Genomic DNA, 23,899 nt, shown 5'->3' on the forward strand with positions numbered 1-23,899 from the left:
AGCCAGTCCCGGCGCCGCCCGAGCCGGGCCGCCGTGCGCGCCCAGGTGGGTCCCGGGCGGCGGGCGCGCGGGCCTGGGCGGCCCCGGCGGCGTCACTGGGCGGAGCGGAGGAGGACGAGGAGGAGGAGGAAGGGCGCGCGGCGGGCGCAGCCGGGAGGGGCGGGGGCGCCGCGGCGGGAGCGAGGCCGGAGCCGAGCGGGCCGGCGGGCGCGGGGCTCGGCGGCTGGGGTCGGCCGGGCCCGCGGGGTCCGCCCGGGCCGGAGCGTCGGCCGAGCGGCGGGAGGAGCGAGCGGCGCAGACAAAGAGCGGCGCCTGGGCGGGCGCAGGGCGGCCGCCGCCTGGGACCCGCGCCGCTGCCCCGGCCTCGGCGGGCAGCACGCGAGGTAAGCGGGGGGCGGGGGCTGGGGCCTGGGGGTCGGGGCCCGGGGGCTGGGGCCGGGACGGAGGCCGCCAACTTGGGCGGCTCGCGGAGTTGCGGGGCAGCCGGGGCGGGGCGCGCCGGGGCCAGAGCAGGGGCTGGGGGCCGGGTCCCTTGCGCGGCCTGGCCTCGCGGCTGCTGGCACCTCCGGCTCGCCCCCTCCCCGGGTCCGGCGGGCGGGGCAGGCCTGCGCGGTGGTCACGGAGCGGGGAGCGGGGAGGCCGGGCGCGCCGCCGGTAAGGACCGCGTGGATCGCCGGCCCCGCGCAGGCAGGACCGGGAGGCGAGCGCGGCCCGCACAACTTCTGGGATCGGGACTGTTGGCGACCCCGCGCGGAGCCGCTGTCACTTGGCGTCCGGGAGGCTTCCCGCGGCCCGGGGCGCTTCGTGCCGGGCTCCGCGTCCGGCCGGGAATCGCCGGCCCCGGAAACAAAGTTTCTCACGATCGCGCTGCCCTGGTAGCTTATTCTGGGCGATCGAACCACCCAGCGGTTCTGGAAGAATTCGCTGTGTGATTGTAGGCGTAGACGGTAACTCCCTCGTGAGCGCATTCGGCGTGGAGCGAGTGGGGGGCGTGATTGCAAACCGCTTTCGTGTGTGGACCGTGGCCGTCGCCCTGAAAGGGCTGCGCGCGTGCCGGGGCTCTGGGCTCATTGGCAGCTCGTCCGCGTGGGGACAAAGCGGGAGCCGGCGCGGGGCGGCCTCTGGCACTCAGGCCAGGTCGGGTCCCCTGTGTTTGCCTTTGTTTATTTTGCCAACAGGTTTGGGGCTGAGCCTGGCAAGTTTGGGTCTGAGCAGGGGATGAGCAGGCCTCAGCGCTGGGCCCGTGCAGGCCCACTCCTGCCCTTGACCCCAAAGAAAGTGAACCCCCGAGAGGCTACGGGGTGTGGCCTGGGGGTGGGGAACCCAAAGGTATGGGAGTCCCCGCCTGGTCCCGGCCCGACTTCCTCGTCGGCGAAGCCGAAGGGATTTGGCAGGAATGAGAGTAATTTGGGGCGTGTTTTGTCCCTCTGCATCAGGTATCGTTAGCAACAGGGCTTTTCAAGGCTAAAAGCGACTGAAAATGAAATCAATCTGGGTGCTTTGAGTTGTCACAGCAGACCTAAACTTTGTTTCCAAACACTGCGCTTAATTCATTTACCGGTGTCCCCAGATATTATTAAACTGGTAAATTAATAACAGGCATCGAGCCTGGGCCAAGGGTTTAGTAAACAGGAGGGCAGTCGTGAACAGGAGGAGATGAAGTGGGTTCAATTGGGAGACTGAGCTGTCCATGTAGGTTTTTAGATGATGGGAACAGGGATTTCCCCAGACGTGGGTGTTAACCATGATTCTGAAGCATTGACCCTAGGGGAAATCCTACATTGATGTTTCTCCTTTCCAGGTTGATTAGATGTAGTATTGATTGATGGAGAAGGCAATGGCAACCCACTCCAGTACTCTTGCCTGGAGAATCCCAGGGACAGAGGAGCCTGGTGGGCTGCTGTTTATGGGGTCACACAGAGTCGGACACGACTGAAGAGACTTAGCAGCAGCAGTATTGATTGAAGAAAGTGGCCAGATCTTAGTGGTCCTCTGGCTGCAGCTAGCTGAGGCTGAAATTGGAAACTTAAAGCAGTGGTAAGTTGGTGGTAACAAAGGCCTCATCTGGGCTCCAAGCTTCTCAGCTGCTCCCTAGCCACGCTGCGGAATTGGTCCTGGAACATGGGATGAAGTTGGGTGGTGAATTGCGTCCAGAGAACAGGCTGACCCAGCACCTTCTCTCCCCACTTAAGGTGGGGCCCGATTAAGGTGATTTCAAGTAGCTGTGCTCACTTGTCAGGCTTTGAGGTTTTCTTTATCACATGCCCTGCACTTCAGGTCTCTCCATCCCTCATCTCTTGGAAGCTGTGATGTTTCCCAGCCTCTGTTGTTTGCATCAGGCGATGACTGAGATTTTCCAGCAAACGCATCATATGTACACAGTATTTGAGAAGTGCACCATTATCCATGTTAAACATACCCAAAATCTTTCTTGTGTGTATACATACTGAATAACTTTTTTTTTTTTTAATTTATTTTTCATTGCTCTGGGTCTCTGTTGCCACCCACTGCTTCCTCTTGTTGCGGAGCATGGGCTCTAGGCACACAGGCTTCAGTAGTTGTGTATGTGGGCTCAGTAGTTGCCGCTCCTGGGCTGTAGAGCACAGGCTCAGTAGTTGTGGCACGTGGGCTTAGTTGCTCCACGGCATGTAGGATCTTCTGAACCAGGGATCAAACCTGTGTCTCCTACATTGGCAGGCAGACTCTTCACCTCTGAGCCATCAGGGAAGCCCTAGATTACCTTTTAAAATACCCTAAAGTCTTCTCGATTGTCTGGAATGACCAGATCCTCTTCCTTAGTTACTTAGGTTGCCCCAACTGGACGAGGCTGTGTCACACAATTCTCCAGGATATGCTTGCTTGTAACTACCCAGCATGGCCAACAGTGTGAACCGAGGGCGAGGGCCACACATGTTTGTCCCACATGAAGAATGGAACTGAAGGCTGCTCCCTAGAACTGCATGGCAGGGCAGTGGACCATGTTTGGAAATCTAGTAAGCTGACTTTTCAAAAATGGACAGGAAACTCCCCACAGCTCAACCCCAAGGCTTACGAAATTAATTTTCCCATCCAGATGAGTGGCAAATGGCACTTCCAAATGGTTTCTCTTTCCTCAAATGAGTGATGGAAACCCCATGTTTTCAGAGACTCAAAGTGATACTGCGATGATACTGTTAAATGCTTGAGTTAAGGCAGCTTAGAAGGAGGTCAGGACAGCCTTTTAACAGTTTTGAAAGTATGCAGCCAAAGTAAAAATAGTTTATTTCTTTAGGCCATTTTAGTGGCACTGTTGAAAATTAGACTGTTTTCTTCTCCTGCATTTCCCTTTGAATGGATCTCAAAGTATGTCAGTTTCTGAAGGTATAATCGACATTTGTCAATCATAACTGCTTCTTTCTCCCTGCCCTAACAACACACACACACACATTTGTCACAGTCGGCCCTGTGGATTCTTTGTGTTCTTTCCAGAAAATACTGACTGAGCACATGTATGTTGAATTCTGAGTCTGTCAGTCAGTCACTAAGTCTCTAGGTTCATAAGGTTTTGTTCCCAGTGCATCCAGGTCCAGACAATGGGAGGATTTGGTCTGGTGGCCTCTCTATTTGCGAAGTTCTCTGTCCAATGAATCATTTATAGTCCTGAACCTAAAACTAAAAAAAAAAAGAGCGAGAAAAGGCAAGATGAAAAACAAACCCAAATGCATAACCCCCTGGTGGGATGACTGAATATTTAACTTTTCAATAGAGTGTCTGTGCATATTAACCTGAACTGGAAACTCTGGGCAGAGCATTTGTTATCCTGACAGGGGAAGCTGGTCATTTAGTGTCCTTTTACTTCTTTTTATACCACTTGTGTTTTTAAATGTTTTTAAGAAAAGAAACTTCAAGTGCACTCAGAAGGGAAATACTGCAGTTTCTCTTTTTGAAACAGTTTTGGAAAGTGGGATGTTTTTGCTGTTTGGTGGTTAATGTAGATCTGAAATGCCGAAGTTGGATAAAAATAATAGATGCTCATGTTCCAATGATAGATTACAGTTTACCAATTAGTTTCCCATTCACCACCATATTTAGTATTAAAAGAACGTGGTGACCTGGGCTCTGGCCTTGACATCAGTGTGAGGACCCCAGAGCCCAGGGACAGTGGCAGGGTGACAGAGCCCCCTGCCCTGCTCAGGAGGAGGAGGAAACCCCAAAAGGTGCTGGGTCAGGTGGTCCTGGGGAGGCTGTGGATCTGCCGGCAGGTCCCAATGGGGCCAAGCATGTGGCCCCTGCCAGGCCTGCTGGTGGGACCAGGGTCAGTAGGTGACCTCATGTTCTGGTTTCAGTGTCTGAGCCTCTTTGGTCTGGATGGTTTCTGTGGGTTGAAGGGCGCTTGTCCCGGTTTAGCATATGCATGTCCACTCAGACTGTCCTCACAGATCCACAGACTGAGCGTCAAAAGGAAGCTGATTTCTTGCCATTCTGGAGGCTGCAAAGTGATCATCAAGGTGTGGGCAGACTAGGTCCTCAGTGAGGCTCTCTTCCAGGCTCCGCTGGCCGCCTTCACTCTGTGTCCTCAGGTGCCTGGTGTGTTTGTCCCTCTTCCTAGGAGGTCACTGGTCCTCTTGGGTTAGGGCCCCACCCTTTTGACCTTGTTGAACTTCAGTTGCTGCAGAGGTTCTGTCTCCAGATGAGTCACTTGGGTGGTGAGGGCTTCAACACTTGAGTACGGGGACAGTTCTGTCCACAACAGTCACTCTTCAAAACCAGGCTGATGCTTTTAGGGCATCTCATGGCTTCTGTCTCCCAAGTGCTTGCAGACACCACTGGGGCAGGAGGGGAGGGGTGACAGCTCAGTCCCTCACAGAGCCTCATACAGCTGTGGTAGGTGGACGCTGGGACCAGATGCTTCAGGTCTCGAGGAGAGAGGACAGCCCTGACTGATGCCTTTTGTGGACATTTCCCCTTAGCCTGTGTTGGCTCAGCTGCAGCATGGTTTTGGGACCAGCATCAGCATCACATAGGAGCTATATGCAAGTGTGGAATTTTGTGTGGAGACAAAGGCGTTTTCTGTGGATGGAACCCATGGCCGGGAGCACCACTGGGACTGCCCTCTGACTGTGGGTCCACTGGGAGCCAGGCAGGTGCAGGTTGGTTTGGTAATGTCCACCCCAATCACATGTGTGTTTCTGGCCAGCATGAGCTGTTCCAGGTGGTCACCTGTGTGAGCACAACTGCAAACCTGTCCATTCATGACTCACTCGGTCATTCAAGTGAATCATGCGACTTCTCCCCGCTCATTTGCACCGGAAACTCTGAACATCTACGCTGTGAGTACTACCTCCTGACCTGCCGGCCTTTGGGTTAATGTCCCAGCATTGCCTCACTGCGTCATCCTGGTTTCTCCCTCACCTCCCAGATCCCATATCTTACCAGTTTTACCTCTGAGGAGTTCTTCCATCTGAGCCTGAGGTACTTACTCCTCTCTCACTGGCGCTGGCAGACCCCTCTGTTATTACCACCCTCGCCCGGTCACTGCGCCCTGGCACCCAAACCCAGCCGTGGTCCCAGTGTTGGCTCTCCATTGCCCTCAAGTCAGTGTCACCAGTGCTCAGCATGGGCCTGCACCATGGGCTCCTCCCTGCTCCCCCAGCCTCTGCGTACACCTCCCACCCCTGTACACACTGAGTGAAAACCTGCTAGTTGTGATAACAGAATACCAGCATTTATCGTCAGCTTATTTTTAAAGACTTGTGTACTTTGGGGCTGATTCGTTGCTGCCCTTGTAATAACAGCCTCGTGACACACAGCAGCTTTGTACCCCAAAACTATGCTGGACCCTTAAGGAGGGAGGAGAAGCTGGTGCCAAAAATGCTGTCTTTTTTAACATAGGGTATTTCCTGCAAACACCCCTTGAAGAAATCAATTGTTAAGAGCAGTGCTGTCCCCTTCAAATATACACATGTGAGTCACAGATGGGATTTCAAATGTCTGATAGCCACATTGGACTCCCCAGGTGGCTCAGTGGGAAAGAATCCGCCTGCCAGTACAGGAGACAGGGGTTGGATCCCTGGGTTGGGCAGATCCCCTGAAGAAGGAAATGGCAATTCCACTCCAGTATTCTTGCCTAGAGAATCCCATGGACAGAGGAGCCTGGGACAGTCCACGGGATCACAAAGAGTGGGACATGAATAAGTGCATAAGCAACAACAGCAGTAACCACGTTAAAGATTTAAGAAACAAGCAAAATTAATTTTCACAATGTCTTCTTTTACCCAGTAGAGCCACAGTACTTTTATTGCCAGTGTTCAACGTAAAACCCTCTTAACGAGATGATGCACATTCTTCTGTTCATGTGCAGCCTGTGAAAGCCTGTATGCTTTCTTCATCCGTGGCATGCCTCTTCCCTCCCCACATTGGGGTGTTCATTGGCCCCTTGAGGCCGGTGACTCTATGTGGGAGAGCACAGGTCTGTATACTTTCATGATTCAAGCTTCATTTAGTCTGTGTTTTCCTAAGTTGGGATAGCTAAGAAGACGTGGTGAGAGCAACCTGGAATCATAATCATGGTAATTATTATTCTTTAGCGGAAAGGTATAATCTCTGTCGTGCTAAGATAGACTGTAATATTCCATGTACTCATGCAAGTTTAGAATACTAGAACCTGATTTGCTTACCTATAATCAGAATGCTTGTATATTTTACAAACGTTTTAAAATGTATTTTGACTTCTAGAGGTTAAATTACTGATGTGAAATAACTGTTTTGGGGTGATAGTTTTCAATGTACTTCTGATATATGTTAAGTACTTAATTTCTAAGTACAGAATCTAAAGTCATAGTTTTTTAAAATATTTATTTGTGTGTTTATTTTTTGGCTGTCCTGGGTCTTTGTTGGTTCTCCAGCTTTCTCTGTCTTTGGTGCAAGGGTTTCTCATTGCGGCAGCTTCTCCAGTTGCAAAGCACGGGCTCTCGGGCTCTCGGACTTAGTAGCTGCAGCGCACGGGCTCAGTAATTGCAGCTCCCGGGCTCTAGAGCACAGGCTCAGTAGTTGTGGCTCATGGGCTTAGTTGTTCCGAGGCATGTGGGATCTTCCTGGACCAGAGATCGAACCCATGTCTCCTGCATTGGCAGGTGGACTCGTCACCACTGAGCCACCAGGGACATCCTAAAATAATAGTACTTTAGGGATCATTGGCTTCTTCCCTAACACACACACATCACACACGTTGTAGTGATGGTAGTAATCATGTTACACACAATATTAGCTGATTCAGTGCTCACAGAAGTTGAGTGTGGTTGCTTGCTGTGTTTCTCTTCAGAGATGAGAGTAGAGAGACCTAGCAGGTTAGGCTACATAAGGTCCCAGAGCTGGTCAGCAGATCTGGAATTCAAACACACCCTGTCTGACTGCTGAGGCTCCGCTTCTATCCCCTAAGCCAGGCCACCATCTCTTCATTAGAAGAAAAGACATAAACAGAGCTGTAAACTTTTATGATGGTGTAGGATTGGAGAAACATAATGGAGAATCACAGCAGTGGGTGGAGCTTGGGTGTCACTCATTCTGGACCTCTTATCAGCCGTGGACCCTGGAAGGACATACGAGCAACCTCGGCTACTCCAGTGGTCCTGGGGGTGTGCTCTGGAGGTGGTGCAGTGGTGAGCTTCCCCAGCCTTGCTGCTCCTCCCCCAGCCTGCCTCCTGAGCACCACAGGCCAGGGAGCCCCAGATGGACTCAGCTCAGAGCTGGGTCTCAGCAGTTCTGCCTCGCCCCCCCACCCCCCAGCCCAGAAAGCTTCCAACTCAGATGGCTGGACCCACCCCCCAGAGTGTCTTCAGGGGTGCCTGAGAATTTGCTTTTCTCATGAGTTCTCAGGTGCTCTGGAGTTTTGGAAGACTGCTGTTCCAAGGTCTTGGTAGGAACCTTGACGTTGACTGCCATCCTAGGCGAGGCTTGTAGTACCAGACCATCCTAAACTTCCCCTTCTGTTTTTGGAAGACCCTTGTGGCCCTGTGTGGTGGGCAGCCTGCCCTCGGGGCAGATGGAACTGAGGTATAACTGAGAGTCTGGTTCTGTGTGTGTTCGCAGGTCAGAAATGCCGTGGTCTCCAATGGGCTGTAAGGCAGGCAGGCGCTCTTAATTCACAGGCTTAGATTTGCAGTCCAGCTGCTGCTCCTGTGGCATGTTCCAGGAGGAGTAGCAGCAAAGATTTATTTACTTAAACAAGCTTAATAATTCTCCCAGCTGCGGTGGGGGCGGCCAGCTGGGGAGGAACCTTCCAAGAGGGAGAGATGGGCGTGAGATGCTTAGTAAGGCACCAGTGGCCGACTCCTCGGACAAGCCCTTCAGCATCTGCATCCATCTTCCTTAAAGGATGTGCCTTAGTTTTGTAAGCCTGTGAGTTTTGGCTGAGCATTTAAGGATGCCTGCAAGTCAACAGGTATTTTAATGATGTTACTTGTGAGTCTGGCTGAAGAAGGAAAGAACAGTTCTCCATCCCTCTTTCCAGCTGGGTTTGTTTTTGTTGTTGTTAGACTTTTTTTTTTTTTTTTTTTTAAGAATTAATACAAGAGTTTAATAAGGTCACTGGATACAGACCTAAGTTATACAAATCAATAGCCTATCAGTTATGTAACTAATAATAAAATATGATAGATGAAAAGTATTCATTTTCATTAGAAACATGTGTCTAATAAAATATATATTATGCTTCATTAGAATACCAGCTGTATTCATTTTGAGGACAGTCCCTTTAAAAACTCATGTCCCTGTTTTCAAATCTGTGTGTGTTGAGGGCGGGGACACGCCTGATTGGTGATGAAGAGCTCTCTTGTTGCTCTGAGTGATGGGAATCAGCTTGGAGACATGGGTGTTAAAAACCACAAGCTGCTTGAGTATTTTTAAGAGACCAAAAAATACCAAGGGATTCAGGGAGTTACTTTAGAAACAGTTTCTGGGTATTGGATCTAGGTGAATAGTGAGTTTTCATCAAACTGCTTTTTTTTAAGGAACATATTTAGGAACAGAATCTAGCAAGACAGATATAAGAAGACTTTTCCTTTCTTTTGATTCTTCTCTGTGTATTTTATGTTTGTGTGTGACTTCCCCACCTGACTTCAGTCATCTGCCTTCCTTACCCGCACTCAGATGGTTTTTCTTTAGGAGTACAGTTACTGCCTTCCATGGACCAGCCTGTCTTGTACGTACAAGCTCTCTTCCCTTTATTAAGCCATCTCTGCTGCTTCATTTCCCTTCTTAGAGTCTCCTTCATAGGTCTGTTTCATGTGGTTCAGGAGATAAGACTCAGAAGTGACTATAGAGAAATTATCCTCTTTAAAAAAGAAGTAGGGGAAGGACAGCAGACCCTCTGCGGTTGTCATTGTCATGCTGAGGGGGACCGTCGTGGAACTGAGGCTCTGTTGAGGATCCCAGGTGAGGGCTCTGGTGTTTAATTGTTGCTGCTTGAACTTGTCTGTGCCTTGCACCCCCAAGCTCAGGGCTGAGTGGGGGGAGGGGAGGGAAGGGTGCCCCCTTTCTGGAGGAAGGAGATCCTCTTTTTCTTCACATCTCAGATCAGAGAGGGTTGTTATCATCAAGAGCAGAAAATGTTTTCAACATAGTGCATCTTTCCATAGTGCAACATAGTGCAGATTCCCATCTGTGTTTGGATTTTCCTAGCTGTTAGGTTTGGATTGAGAAATAAGTGATTCACTTTTGCAAATACAGAATAAAAATTACCTTCTCAAATGTTGATATTAAAAAAAGAAACTTGAGACCTGACCCACTACTCTTGTATATAAATTAGTGGTTCTCAGCTGGGGGTGGTTCTGCCCTTCTGGACGATTGGCAGTGTCTGGGAACAGTTTCCAGTTGTCCAGACTTGCGAGTGGTCCTGGTGTCCAGTGGGTCAAAGCCAGGGATACTGGCCCATCTTGGCAGTGCACCTTACAGCCCCGACTTCAAAGGGTTAACTGCCCAAAGATGTCAGTATTTCAGCAGCCTTCTTTTAAGTGACTACTGCCGTACTTGGCTTAAACCTTTTAGTTAATGGCCCATGTATTCTTTCATACAGTTGCCCTCTTGGAGATCATCCCCATCCCGCCATCCCTGGAATTTTTATAAACATGAAAAATAATGCCTCTTTAGAAAGCTGAAGGCAAAAGGAGAAGGGGCGGCAGAAGAAGAGATGGATAGATAGCATCATTGACTCAACAGACATGAATTTGAGCAAATGCTGGGAGATAATGAAGGACAGGGAAGCCTGGCGTGCTCTTTATGGGGTCACAAAGAGTCAGACACGACTTAGCAATTGAACAACAACAACAACAGAAAGCTGTAAAGTATTTATGCATTTCTACAGTTAAATATAAAAAGGAGAAACTTTAATTGACATATCATGGTTTATCTGTTGGTGGAAAAGTAGGGCGTGCATTGTTTTTTAAATGTTCTACTTCCATTTGGACCATAGAAATATGAAATGCTGATTTTGTAGGACACATTAGGAAATCTAGCTGGACTGTGGTGACAACTCATTCTCCTTAGAATATCCACTAACAGGAAAGTAATGGGGTCCCTTATCGATTGCTTGTAGTAAGTAATTGATTTTCAGAGTTTGGTTTGGTGAAATATATCTATTTACTTAGGCTTAGCATCCTTAAAATTGGTGATGGTCTACAGAAAAAAATTCTTTTGTTATTACTAAAGTTTATTAGGTTCTAGGTTCAGCTTACTCTTCTTCGAGCGAATCACATCTGTTAGCTTTTGAGTGCTTTATTTCCTTTTTTGTAAGATCTAAAATAAACTCTTCAGGGGAGAGAGAACGAAAATATCACAAATTAGACGTTATCCAGGGAAAAGGAAGGGGAAAATGATAATTTGGCTGTTAGTTTCTGAGTCTCAGGGTCTGGCTCAGGGCAGAGCTACTTGTTAGCTGCCTGGTCTGGACTGTGATATTCTGTGTACATTTTCTTTTTTTTCCCTTATGAGCAGGTCCTGACTTGAGAAAGTCAGAGAAGCCTAGATATCCAGAGGGCGGCCAGTTAGAAGTTTTCTTGGCTTAATCTTGATCTGTTTTCTGTAAATCATTTCCTGTTGCCTTGCTCTTCCTTTTTGCTTGGTCGCCTCTTATCTGCTGTCTTCCTGTTCTGTTACCAGGATAAACACAGAATCAGCACTCAGGGCGTTTTTGAACTTTTCTTGGTGGAGGTGGTTAAAAGTACAATCAGTCTTTTCTGTCCTTAGCCTCCCATCCTTGCGGGCACCGAGAAAGACCTCTGAGAGAGTCGTAGTAACTCTTTGGAAAGACCTCTTAGACAGTCATAGTAATGAGTCTTTGGACAAGCTTGGAAGTTTTGCAGTGGTGTGCTGGCTGGCTGGGTAACACTGTGTGTATCTAATTGTGTGTCATTGTATCATTCAGTTCTGACACCGGTGGAGGGAACAAGTGTTGTTACTTGGCCACTGTGGAGAGGGGAAGGTGAGGGGCACCGGCCACAGGGACTGGCCGCAGGAGTCCTGCTGTCAGGTGATGCCCCAGCTCTAGAACTACAGATGCAGGACTTCTTTAGGGCTTTGCATTTACAGTATTGAAATCCCCTCCTTCCTCACAATAAACCATTTGCCCGAATGCAGTAACTTCTTGACTTTTAATTACAACAGTGTGTGCCATGCCAAGTCGCTTTAGTGGTATCCGACTCTATGGACTGTAGTCCACCAGGCTTCTCTGTCCTTGGAATTCTCCAGACAAGAATACTGGAGTGGGTTGCCATGCCTGCCTCCAGGGGATTTTCCCAACCCAGGGATCAAACCTGTGTCTCCTAGGTGTCCTGCTTTGGCAGTCGGGTTCTTTACCACTAGCGCTACCTGGGAAGCCCAATTATAACAGGGGCTGGATTAAAACAGCCTCATCCTGAACTTCATAAATAGCTGGTCTAAATGTGAACTTGAAAGGTCTGGCTTCCTATGAGCAGTAGAGGTATGCATGCTCTTTTCCACCTGCTAGTAGTTTTTTTTTTTTTTGGCTGCATCGAGTCTCAGTTGTGGGACTCAGGATCTTTGGTTGTGGTGCACAGACCCTAGCTGTGGTGCTGCATGGGCTTAGGTACCCCTCGGCCTGTGGGATCTTAGTTCCTCCACCAGGGATTGAACCCCTGTCCCCTAGAATACTCGAATACTTAACCACTGGACCATCAGGGAAGCTGCCCCGCCTCCCCTTACACACACTGCTAGTTTGTCCAAGGTGCACAGCTCATTTCTAACTCCTCTGCACCTCTCTTTTGTGTTCTGGGAAGCAGAGGCTTAGTTCTGTTGTCTTTTTTGTGTGTGTGTGTGCCTCTGCCTACCCTGTTTAGGAATTGCAACTGTGCAGTTCCTTTTCCAAGAAAGGTCTTCAGAGCAGCCAGCCTGTGTGGTAAATTGAAGATGCTGTTCCCTTTTTGTGAATCTGGCTGGAGGACCGCGTGTGTTGAGGACAAAGCTGCCTTCTCCCTCCTGATCTTACTCACAGATCAGATTACCCCCTAGTTAGCTGTCACTAAGTTGTTGAGTGGCGGCGGAGAGGAGCTGTGGCAGGAGCTACAGAAACACACAGGGGGACCAGACAGACCTGCCCTCAGGGAGCTTGTCAGCCAGCCCGGGTAACTTTACACGTTCATGATTGACACTCATTTCAGTTAACACGTATCCAAGATGAGTGTCGGTGCCTCTATGTGGGGTTCTGTGGGAGGTGCAAGGAAGACCCATGCAAAGTCCCCAGGCCAGTTAGAATTCATTTCAGATACCCCAGGGAGGGACTTCCCTGGTGGTCCAGTGATTAAGTGGAATCCATGCTTCCACTACAAGGACTGCAGGTTCAATCAACGGTGGGGGAACTAAGACCTCACATGTCTCAAAGTGCAGCAGAAAAATTAAAAAAAAATTTTTTTTAATAAAAAATCAAATATTTCAGGGGGAGTGAGACAGCCCTGAGACCATAGGGTGTCTGCTGAGCAGGGATTGTTTCACTTGCTGGTGGTAAAGCTCTGTGGTTGCTGTAGCTGGTCAGCACCTGTCCTCCACTGACCACCCCCCTCCATCCACCCTTCCCAGGATAGTGCTGCCATCCAGAGTCTGCTTGAGGCCATACTATCCGTTTACTTAGGATAAACAGATAGTTTTGGAGTCAACTAGTTCATAATTTGCAGATTATATAAACTCTGCTTACATGTGATTTATTTGCTGAAGACATTTATCTAAAAAAATAGCAAAACTACTTATTGCTGCTTTTAGTGGAATGCTGGGGTCAGGAAGCCCACTGATACTTCTAATTCCCTTTTTTAAGTTGATAATGTTGTAAATGCAGTATGCCATTACATTTTAACCTAGGAAAGATTTACTTAGTCAAATAACTCCTTTGCCTAGATATGTAATGAATACTGTAAGTCAGCCCGGATCAGGCATTTTGCAGGTTTGTTTTTTATCCTGATAGTTTGTTCAAAGTATTTCTTTAGTTTGTTTCTTTTGAAATGTGAACTGTGTTTTACCTCCTTATAGATGTTGGTTTTTTAAAATCTTTTTCAAATGCATTGTTTCTATTTGTTGACCTCTGCTGCATCTAGTACCAGATTGGTGTGCCCTGTTGACAGTAAGGTGGTGGACCAGTCTCTGTGTGTCTGTTTAGCATCCGGAAATAATTGAATCCTTAGCATTCAAAATAATTCAAGTCATAATTAGTGATTTGTCCTTTTGTTTCACACTGAACCCGTTTACAGTTCCTTTCACTTTTCATGACATGGATTAGTGTAAAATAGTTTTTGTGATATACTGTAATTAATTTGTGATACACTGTAATGGTTAGTGTTTAAATAAACATAATTTGAGAATAAAGATAATTTAATTTACAAGACACATTTTATGTTGCAATTTTAAAAATTGATTGGAATATATTGATTCCTGGCTCTCAGAGCCCTTAACAGGAGAGAATTTAATGTATGCCAAATAAGTTTTTTTGAGTCTTGTTCAAGGGAGCAAGATCTTTTGTTTATCAGTTCATGTATTTATTATTTTACACTTTGTAGTCCATTTATTGTTTAGGTATTCTCTGAAGAACAAGAGTTGTACAAAAATTCAACCATATAATTATTCTATTGTGTTAAGCTAATCAGTGTTTATCTCCTTCTGTTGAGTACAGTTTTTATTAACTTTTCCAAAGTACACTTTGTAATTGTTAAAAGGTATTCATGTTATGCTTTGTGTGTATGGATTTATATATAGTACGTGTAGTTGTTGTTTAGTTGCTCAGTCGTGTCTGACTCTTTACAACCCCATGGACTGTAGCCCACCGGGCTCCTCTGTCCAGGGGATTTTCCAGGCAAGAATACTGAAGTGGGTTGCCATCTCCTTCTCCAATAATATGTACAGTACATATATATTTAAAAATAACCCTTTAATTTTAGAAAAGACTTAGATTTATAGAAAAATGCCAAAGAGAGTACAGAGTTTCCACAACCACCATCCCGTCCCCACTGTAAATAGCATCTTCCATTACTCTGGTACATAGGTTACAACTCATGAACTGAGATTGGTACTTTGTTGTTAACTGAAGTCCATACTTTTTTGGATTTTCTTAATTTTTCCTTGATGTCCTCTCATGCCCCAGAATCCCATCCTGGAAACCAAGCTGCTTTTACTTGTGGTGTCCTGAGGCTCCCTTGGCCTTGACAGTTTCTAGATTTAACTTGTTCTGATGGCCTTTTCAGTGCTGAGGAGGACCAGTTAGGTGTTTTATGGAATGCTCCTCAGTTGGGGTCTGTCCAGTGTTTTTCTCATGATTGGACTGGGCTATGGGCTGTTGCATCCTGTCAGGGTGCATGGTATCATCGAGGCTTATCCCCACTGACCCTGAACCCCAGGCTGAGGTTGTGTCTGCCAGGCTGTCTACTGTGGGTCCTCTGAGGGGTGACTGGGTACTCCCCTGTCTATATTGAAGTCTTGGGAAGGAAGCCGGATGCCCTCGGAGGTCCGGCGGAGGGAAGTGGGGTCACATCCATGAACCCTGCCCTGGACATGTCAGTCAGGACCAGAGGAGGGAGGTCCTTTGGGGCCAGGTTCATCTGAAATGTTTTTTTTCCCCATGTTATTGTAATCGATATTTTCTTTCCTATTATTAGAGGAAAATTGCTTTACAATGTTGTAGTGGTTTCTGCCGTATGACAATATGAACCAGCCATAATTAAACATATATCCCCTCCCTCTTGAGCACCCTCCCTTCCCCCATCCCACCCCTCTAGGTCGCCACAGAGCCCCAGGCTGGGCTCCCTGCACATGTGTAAGAGCAAGTGAGAGCATGTGTGACAGAATGTCTGTGGACTTTGTCCAATTTGGACAAATAAAAACCAGCAGATCTTCCTGGTTTCCGCACACGCTCGATCCTTGGTGCTCTGAGACAGACTCTTGGGTCCTTTGGGTCGATCCTGTGCTCGGGCGGACCCCTGGTGGGATGGGGGCCTGAGATCATTCTTCCGAGGGAGGAAGTGCTCTGTGGTGATGGAGCTCCCGCTGAGCTCTCAGCCCAGGGAAGGTGTGCTCCCTCTGTGGACTCAGCCTCTCGGGTGGCCCCTACCACCTGCCCAGTTGCTCTGCCCAGTGTTCGTGCCAGTAGGTATGGACCTGGGAGCTGGCTTGGGGAGGGCTGATCAGGGGAATAACCTTTCTCTTGGGTACAGAAAAGGTCAGGGTTGAAGGCAGCAGCCCATTTCACTTTCCTGTTTGCCCCTCCCCTGCCCCCTAGTGATGGTATGATTCTGGGGAAGGGTGGTGGAAGGCCCCTTGTGGGGAGTCTACTTAATCGTTCTGCCCTCCCTAGAGCTACTCTGATTAGAGAGAATCACTTATATTTGTTTACATAAATATAACCTGTATTGGTGCATTTTGTTCATTAAAATTGACTGCAAATAAGCATCTACAGTGACCTTTTTGGGTGTTATTTTCTTTAAGCCCATGCCTCTGTGTTAAAGTATAATTTACAATTTCCATTTTGACTTGCGGGTTTCTGAAAATTTTTTAAACCCTTTTTCTGAGTTTTTGCTTTGACCGACGTTGTTTCTGTGAGTGTCGGCAGTCTGTGCGCAGAAGAATCATGTCCGTGAGCACTCCCACTTTGTTGGAAACATTTAAGGAACTGGCTGGTCTTGGTTTTCTTCCTGGCAAGTCTGCTGGAAGCATCCTTCCTGGGTAAGAGCAGGGGTGCACAGGGTGATCTCTTCCGCTTGGTGGAAGAAGCCTTGCCAGATTCCGGAAGCAGGCAGCAGGTGGGTGGCAGAGCGTTAGCCCCAGGGGGCTGGTCCAGCTGCCCCCGCACCTCCTGTTACCGCAGCACAGGGGCCTCTGCTCTGATGGGTCCTGCTGCAGCCCCACCTGAGTCTGAAATCTAGGAATTTGTTGAATCTGACAGCCCCAGTTCACCACATCCTGTGACATTCTGAGTGGTTCTCCAAAGTCGTTCTTAACCCAGGGGCCCTGCCCAGAGAGGGTGAACTTCAGGAAGCCTATGACCTTGGGGTGAAAAACTCACATTTCTCTCTTCATTGGGTATTAGCTGAAATTGTGTTTCCTTCCATTGGGATTGTACACGGTACAACCTCAGTTCACGGCCTTCTGAGAAAAAACTGGGGCTTTTCTATCATCTTGTGGGGGGGTGCAGACAGGTTGGGATTCAGGCTGCTCTCATCATCCTTTATTACACCGGCCAGACCCTCTGGTCAGTGTATTAATAAAGGAGCACATGTTACTATAAGGGCTTCCCCAGTGACTCAGTGGTAAAGAATCTGCCTGCAATGCAGGAAATGCAGGTTCCGTCCTGGATTGGGAAAATATCCTGGAGAAGGGAATGACAATCCACTCCAGTATTCTTGCCTGGAGAATCCCATGAGCAGAGGAGCCTCGTGGGCCCGTCCCTGGGGTTGCAAAGAGCCAGACGCGACTAAGCCCGCACGCATGTGTTTCTATGTCTCCAGTTCTTCTTTTAAATAATACTTCAGTAACTGTCTTTTAATACAGTTGCATAAAATGAAAACCATTTCAAAGCATCCTGAGAAGGAGGGCCTGAGCCTCCCCTCCTGATGTGGGACGGGGTGTGTGGCAGGGGGAGGGGCCAGGCTGATGGGTCTTGGGTGCTGTCTTGTCTGATGTTGGAACTGCTGGGACCCAGGCCTTGGGCCAGAGATGGTCCAGTCCACACGGGCACCGTAGAATGTAATTTAATTTTACTGCCTCATGGAACTTCCTCTAGTCATGCAGTGCATAGCTAGAATCTGCCTGCAATGCAGGAGATGCAGGTTTGATCTCCCCCCCAGTGCATGTCATAAAATCCATTGCCTATAAGAAAAATCCAAAAATAATTTTAAATTCAATAAAAAGCCTAATCGTTGCTTTTGTAAATTTATTTAAATTGTTATAGTGGGAAGGTATATATCAGTTTATTATCTAAAAAAGCTAAAGTAACTAATGTTGTGAGATTTGTGTTGATTTACTGTTCTAGTGTTTGGTTTGAATTGTGGATTTGGGACTTAGGGATTTGTAGTAACTTCTGGTATCAGGAAAATGTCAGTGACTTTTAAAAATCTCTTGCATGAAAGAGTTTGACTTTCTGGTTCTCAGGGGTTACAGCAAAATGGTCCTTGGAGTTTTTGACCTCGTATTTAGAAGAAATATGTTATAAAATTAGAAATAGTTTGGGAAAAGTTTGGGCTTCCCTGGTGGCTCAGACAGGAAAGAATCTGCCTGCAATGCAGGAGACCTGGGTTCAATCCTGGGTTGGGAAGATCCTCTGAAGGAGGGAATGGCTCCTTACTCTAGTTATTCTTGCCTGAAGAATTTCATGGACAGAGGATTCTGTAGCTACAGCCCGTGGAGTTGCAAAGAGTGGGACACGACTGTGCAATGAACACTTTAACTTTCATGTTACAAAATTGGAAAGAGTTGGAGCATGGAGCTGTAAATGCCAGCTGCTGGGTGGTGTGGAGGAACCTTCCTCAAGCCTGAACAAGGCAGTGACAACCACTGATATTTACCTAACGTTCCATCTGTTGCGTCTGATCTGATCTTCTCTGCGCCCCTGCAGGCTGCCTCATCCCTGTGTAAACAGGGAATTTATCCGAGCGCAGTCCTGGCAGACTCTCTGGAGCATTTTCCTATGTGGGTGTGTTATACTTGAACGCGTGTGTGGTGACCCTTGGCAGTGGCTGGCTGGGCATCTTCACTGGGCAGGTGAGTGGGCATTCAGACACCTGCATCCCTAATGCACCCCCAGGGCTTGGTGGGCTATGGGCTGCCAGGACCGCATCCCCGAAGGCGCCACCCTGCTGTGCCTCCAGCTCCTGGCTGCTCCCTCCCTGGGAGCTGGATGATCACGGTCCGTTGCTCTGGTCTCCCCAGGGGGATTTGTGACACTGACAGGTAACAATCTGAAAGTGCAGGCTGAACACACACATGCTGAGTAAGACCTGACATTCGCAGACTTATCTTTTCTGGTACTGCTCTTTTTTGTGGGATTTCTTTTATTAATCAAGGCAACGTACTAACTCTTTTTAAAAAAAATTGTTTTCATTTATTTATTTGGCTGTGCTAGGTCTTAGTTGTGGCACATAGTCTCTTTAGTTGCAGTATATGGGATCTAGTTCCCTGACCAGGAATTGAACCCAGGCCCCCTGCATTTCTTGGGCTCCAAAATCACTGCAGATGGTGACTGCAGCCATGAAATTAAAAGACACTTGCTCCTTGGAAGGAAAGCTATGGCAAACCTAGATGGTGTATTAAAAATCAGGCACATCACTTTGCTGACAAAGGTTCGTTTAGTCATGTACGAATGTACAAATGTAAAAGTTGGAACATAAAGAAAGCTGAGTGCCGAAGAATTGATGCTTTCAAACTATGGTGCTGGAGAAGACTCTTTAGAGTCCCTTAGACTGTAAGAAGATCAAACCAGTCAATCCTAAAGGAAATCAACCCTGAATATTCATTGGAGGGACAGAAGCTGAAGCCCCAATACTTTGGCCACCTGATGTGAAGAGCTGACTCATTGGAAAAGACCCTCTTGCTGGGAAAGACTGAGGGCAGGAGAGGAGGGTGACAGAGGATGAGACGGTTGGATGATGGCATCATCTACACAATGGACATGAGTTTGAACAAACCTTGGGAGGTAGTGAAGGACAGGGGAGTCTGGCGTGTGCCAGTCCATGGAGTCGCAAGGAATTGGGTATGATGAACAACAACAGCAATAAGTGTTAATGATCCTGTTGGCTTTATTCACTGATTCATGTGTCAGGCAGCTTTCCATCAGCAGAGAGAGAGGAGTCCTGGGGAGCTGGACAGAATGAAGGACTTTATGGGCAGAAGGGAGTAGAGACCAGGAGGTCAATTTGGATAGAGCAAGTTGGTTATTAAGGTCACTTTCCTGTGGGGGACGGATAGCAGGGGTCTGCCAGGCAGGTGACCTCACCAGTGCTGGTCACATGATCCCTGATGGACTGAGTTCAGATTCTGTGAAGATTCTGGGAGAATGGAAACTGTAGTAAGTCTCTGTTTGGTGATGTGGGGGTTACACTAGGTGATTCCACTTCAGGGCTGTGGCCCTGCTTTTAACAGCATAGAGCAGGGGTTGGCAAACTCTGGCCCTGGTGGCAAACCCACTCCCCACCTGGTCTTGTGAGTGGTCATATTAGGACCTGCCCGGGCTTGGCCATTTACACGTAGTCTGTGGTTGTCTTCCTGATTCCAGGCAGGGCTGAGTCATTGCCTTAGAAACTAGCTCCAAAGCCTGAGATATTTATCTGGTCCTTTTCCAGAAAAAGTCCACCCACCCTATGTGCAGGGAGACAGGGGGGTGAGGTGAGATCTGAGGTCTTCCTCTGTCACTTTGATGGTTGGAGCCCAGAGTTTTTTCCTGTGATAAGAGACAGGGATGCTTGTCACTGGGGGGTGGGAGGGTGGGGTTGGGGTGAAACTGCCCCACAAGCCTGGGTGGTTCCAGCACATCACCTACAAACACTGAGTCTGTATCAGCTCCTTCTCCCTGTGTTACCCAGAGCCTCCCATCCTAGTAGCCACTTTCTTTCTACATGTGAAGATTGGAGATGCCCAGAGGATTCCAGGCCCTGAATTTTCAGAAATGAAGGCATTTAAAAATAGCACTCCACACACATACACACACACTCACTCACTCACTAGAACTGTAATATAAGCCGCAAACACAAGCTAAATACCTGTGCTTAGTCATGTCCGACTCTTTGCGACCCCATGGACTGTAGCCCACCAGGCTCCTCTGTCCATGGGATTTTCCAGGCAAGAGTACTGGAGTGGGTTGCGTTTTCCTCCTCCAGGGGATCTTCCAAACTCAGGAATGGACCTCAGGTTTCTTGCATCTCCTGCATTGGAAAGCGGGTTCTTTACCACTGTGCCACCTGGGAACTCTGTTTTTAGTAATCCCATTAAGAAAGCAGAAAGAGATTAATTTTTGTAATGTATTAATTTAGCTAGCACAATATTTCAGCTTATAAAAATGACTAGTGGGATTGGTGATTTTTACATTTTTGTGTGTATGTGTGTGTTTTCTCTTTCAGTCTTGTCTCTGGGACCTGGTGAGTCCCTAGAACAGGACACTGCAGACAGGCTGCATCTTAGCATTCAGTAGCCATATGGCCAGAGGCTAGAGAATGGACTGGTCTCAGGTTTTCTGACACCAGCTGTGTGTCATGTAATTTAGTTGAATTCTGATACCAGCTAATAGATGTTGGTGCTGTCAGTTCAGTCCAGTCACTCAGTTGTGTCTGATTCATTGCAATCCCATGAACTACAGCATGCCAGGCTTCTCTGTCCATCACCAGCTCCTGGAGTTGCTCAAATTCATGTCCATCATGTCGGTGATGCCATCCAACCATCTCATCCTCTGTCGTCCCCTTCTCCTCCTGCTTTCAATCTTTCCCACCATCAGGGTCTTTTCCAGTGAGTCAGTTCTTCGCATCAGGTGGCCAGAGTATTGGAGCTTCAGCTTCAACATTGGTCCTTACAATGAATATTCAGGACTAATTTCCTTTGGGATGGACTGGTTGGATTTCCTTGCAGTTCGAGGGACTCTCAAGAGTCTTCTCCAACACCACAGTTCAAAAACATCAATTCTTCGGCCCTTAGCTTTCTTTATGGTCCAATTCTCACACCCATACATAACTACTGGAAAAACTATAGCTTTGACCAGACGGACCTTTGCTGGCGAAGTAGTGTTTCTGCTTTTTAATATGCTGTCTAGGTTGGTCATAGCTTTTCTTCCAAGCAGCAAGCGTCTTTTAATTTCATGGCTGCACTCACCATCTGCAGTGATTTTGGAGCCCCCAAAATAGTCTGTCACTGTTTCCTTTGTTTCTCCATCTATTTGCCATGAAGCGATGGGGCTGGATGCCATGATCTTAATTTTTGAATGTTGAGTTTTAAGCCAGCTTTTTTCACCCTCCTCTTTCACTTTCATCAAGAGGCTCTTTAGTTCTTCTTTGCTTTTTGCCATAAGGGTGGTGTCATCTGCATATCTGAGGTTATTGATATTTCTCCTGGCAATCTTGATTCCAGCTTGTGCTTCATCGCGTTTCTCATGATGTACTCTGCATGTAAGTTAAATAAGCAGGGTGACAATGTACATCCTTGACATACTCCTTTCCCAATTTGGAAGCAGTCCGTCATTCTATGTCTAGTTCTAACTGTTGCTTCTTGACCTGCATATAGATTTCTCAGGAGGCAGGTAAGGTGGTCTGATTCCCATCTCTTGAAGAATTTTCCACAGTTTGTGGTGATCCACACAGTCAAAGGTCTTAGCGTAGTCAATGAAGGAGAAGTAGATGTTTTCCTGGAATTTTCTTGCTTTTTCTATGATCCAGCGGATGTTGGCAATTTGATATCTGGTTATTCTGCCTTTTCTAAATCCAACTTGAGCATCTGGAAGTTCTTGGCTCATGTTCTGTTGAAAGCTAGCTTGGAGAATTTTGAACATTACCTTGCTAGTGTGTGAGATGAGTGCAGTTGTGTGGTAGTTTGAACATTCTTTGACATTGCTTTTCTTTGGGATTGGAATGAAAACTGACCTTTTCCAGTCCTGTGGCCACTGCTGAGTTTTCCAAATTTGCTGGCATATTGAGTGCAGCACTTTCACAGCGTCATCTTTTAGAATTTGAAATAGCTCAACTGGAATTCCATCACCTCCACTAGCTTTGTTTATAGTGATGCTTCTTAAGGCCTACTTGACCTCACACTCCAGGATGTATGCCTTAGGTGAGTGATTGCACCATCATGGTTGTCTGGGTCAGTAATCTTTTTTGTATAGTTCTGTGTATTTTTGCCACCTCTTCTTAATCTCTTCTGCTTCTGTTAGGTCCATACTGTTTCTGTCCTTTATTGTGCCCATCTTTGCATGAAATGTTCCCTTGGTGTCTCTAATTTTCTTGAAGAGATCTTTAGTCTTTCCCATTCTATTGTTTTCCTCTATTTCTTTGCAATGATCACTGAGGAAGGCTTTCTTATCTCGTCTTGTTATTCTTTGGAACTCTGCATTCAGATGAGTATATCTTTCCTTTTCTCCTTTGCCTTTAGCTTATCTTCTTTTCTCAGCTATTTGTAAGGCCTCCTCAGACAATCATTTTGCATTTCTTTATCTTGGGGATGGTTTTGATCTTGGCCTCTTGTACAAAGCTCCATCCATAGTTCTTCAGGCACTCTGTCAGATCTAATCCCTTGAATCTATTTGTCATTTCCACTGTATAATTGTAAGGGATTTGATTTAGGTCATACCTGAATGATCTAGTGTTTTTCCCTACTTTCTTCAATTTGTAGGTCGACCCTATAGATGAAGGGCTTAGTAGATGCCAGATGTTGAGTCTGGACCCTACTATGCTTCTGATCCACTGGCTGTAATTTCGGAGTTCCCATGACCCTCCTCTTTAGGTTTGAGAATTTACTATAATGATGCAGGGTCAGGGAGGCACTTTATTATCAATGGTTTATTGCAAAAATACATCTCAGCAGCAGCCAGAGGGAAAAGGGGCACAGAGCCAGGTGTTGTGGTGCTGGTTGGGGTGGGCAGCGATGGTGGGGCAGAGTGTAGGCACCCTCTCTGGGCACACAGCCCTCCCAGCACATCAGGGTGTTGGCCAACCCATGGGCACCTAACTCTGGTTCTGGAGTATTCATAGCCCAATCTCCAGCCCCCTCCTCACCCTGGTGTCCCACCTTCCAATCTCAAGGTTGGTTTTTCCTGGCCAGGCCCCATGCTCAACTATGGGTGGTGGGAGCGGACAGCTCTGGGCCACTTCATTAGCATCAGCTTGGGTGTGGCATAGGGGCTGGTTACCAGTAACCAGAGACACCCCCATGACTGAGGCCATGCCCACCTTCAGGGGCTCTGTGTGGGACCAGGCCACGCATGTGTTTGAGTGACGTGCGGATGCCCCGCACTGCTTCCCGTCTCTCCTCCTGGGGCCGTGCCCCCTCGGAGAACACCCCTCCTCCGTGGGACAGCTGACATGGCATATGTCACATTCCTCTCTACCCTCTGAACTAACCGTGCCTCTCACTCCCCCAGTTCTTGGTTCTCAGGAAGCAGAGGCAAGAAAAGATACAGTAACATTTCTAGGGAAGCTCAGAGATAAGTGCAGCACAGGAATTGTGACTCTACTTTAATCACTTGAAGAATCATTTAACTGTGGAGGGGCTGTGGGTGCAGGTTTTCTGAGACATGGGAGGTATGGAGAAGCTGCCACGCCATGCGCTGTGTGTGGAACCCCGGGGTCGGTTAGATCTCAGTCTGGGCAGCTCCTGTCCCAGGAGCCGGGCAGTCAGTCTCCTCCCTGGGTGGGAGGACTGTGTGCATGGAGGCACTGCCGGGAAAACTGGTTTAGGAGGAAAAGCA

General features: G+C 47.8%; 1 protein-coding gene across 3 annotated transcripts in view; it reads left to right on the forward strand.

Annotated features, from left to right (window-relative positions):
• The first annotated feature begins 298 nt into the window (after positions 1-298).
• Positions 299-23,899, forward strand: part of NCK2 (NCK adaptor protein 2) — a 113,033-nt gene continuing 89,432 nt past the window's right edge. The window contains exon 1 of one of the 3 annotated variants that reach the window (XM_061155334.1): positions 299-383. The gene's annotated coding sequence lies outside the window, so the exon portion shown is untranslated. Of the gene's footprint in view, positions 384-9,321; positions 9,412-23,899 lie in introns of those variants that run through there. The other 2 variants (XM_061155332.1, XM_061155333.1) reach the window with 2 other exon arrangements.

This window comes from Dama dama, chromosome 11 (assembly GCF_033118175.1).
Source record: "Dama dama isolate Ldn47 chromosome 11, ASM3311817v1, whole genome shotgun sequence".
In the NCBI taxonomy this organism is placed as follows: domain Eukaryota; kingdom Metazoa; phylum Chordata; class Mammalia; order Artiodactyla; family Cervidae; genus Dama; species Dama dama.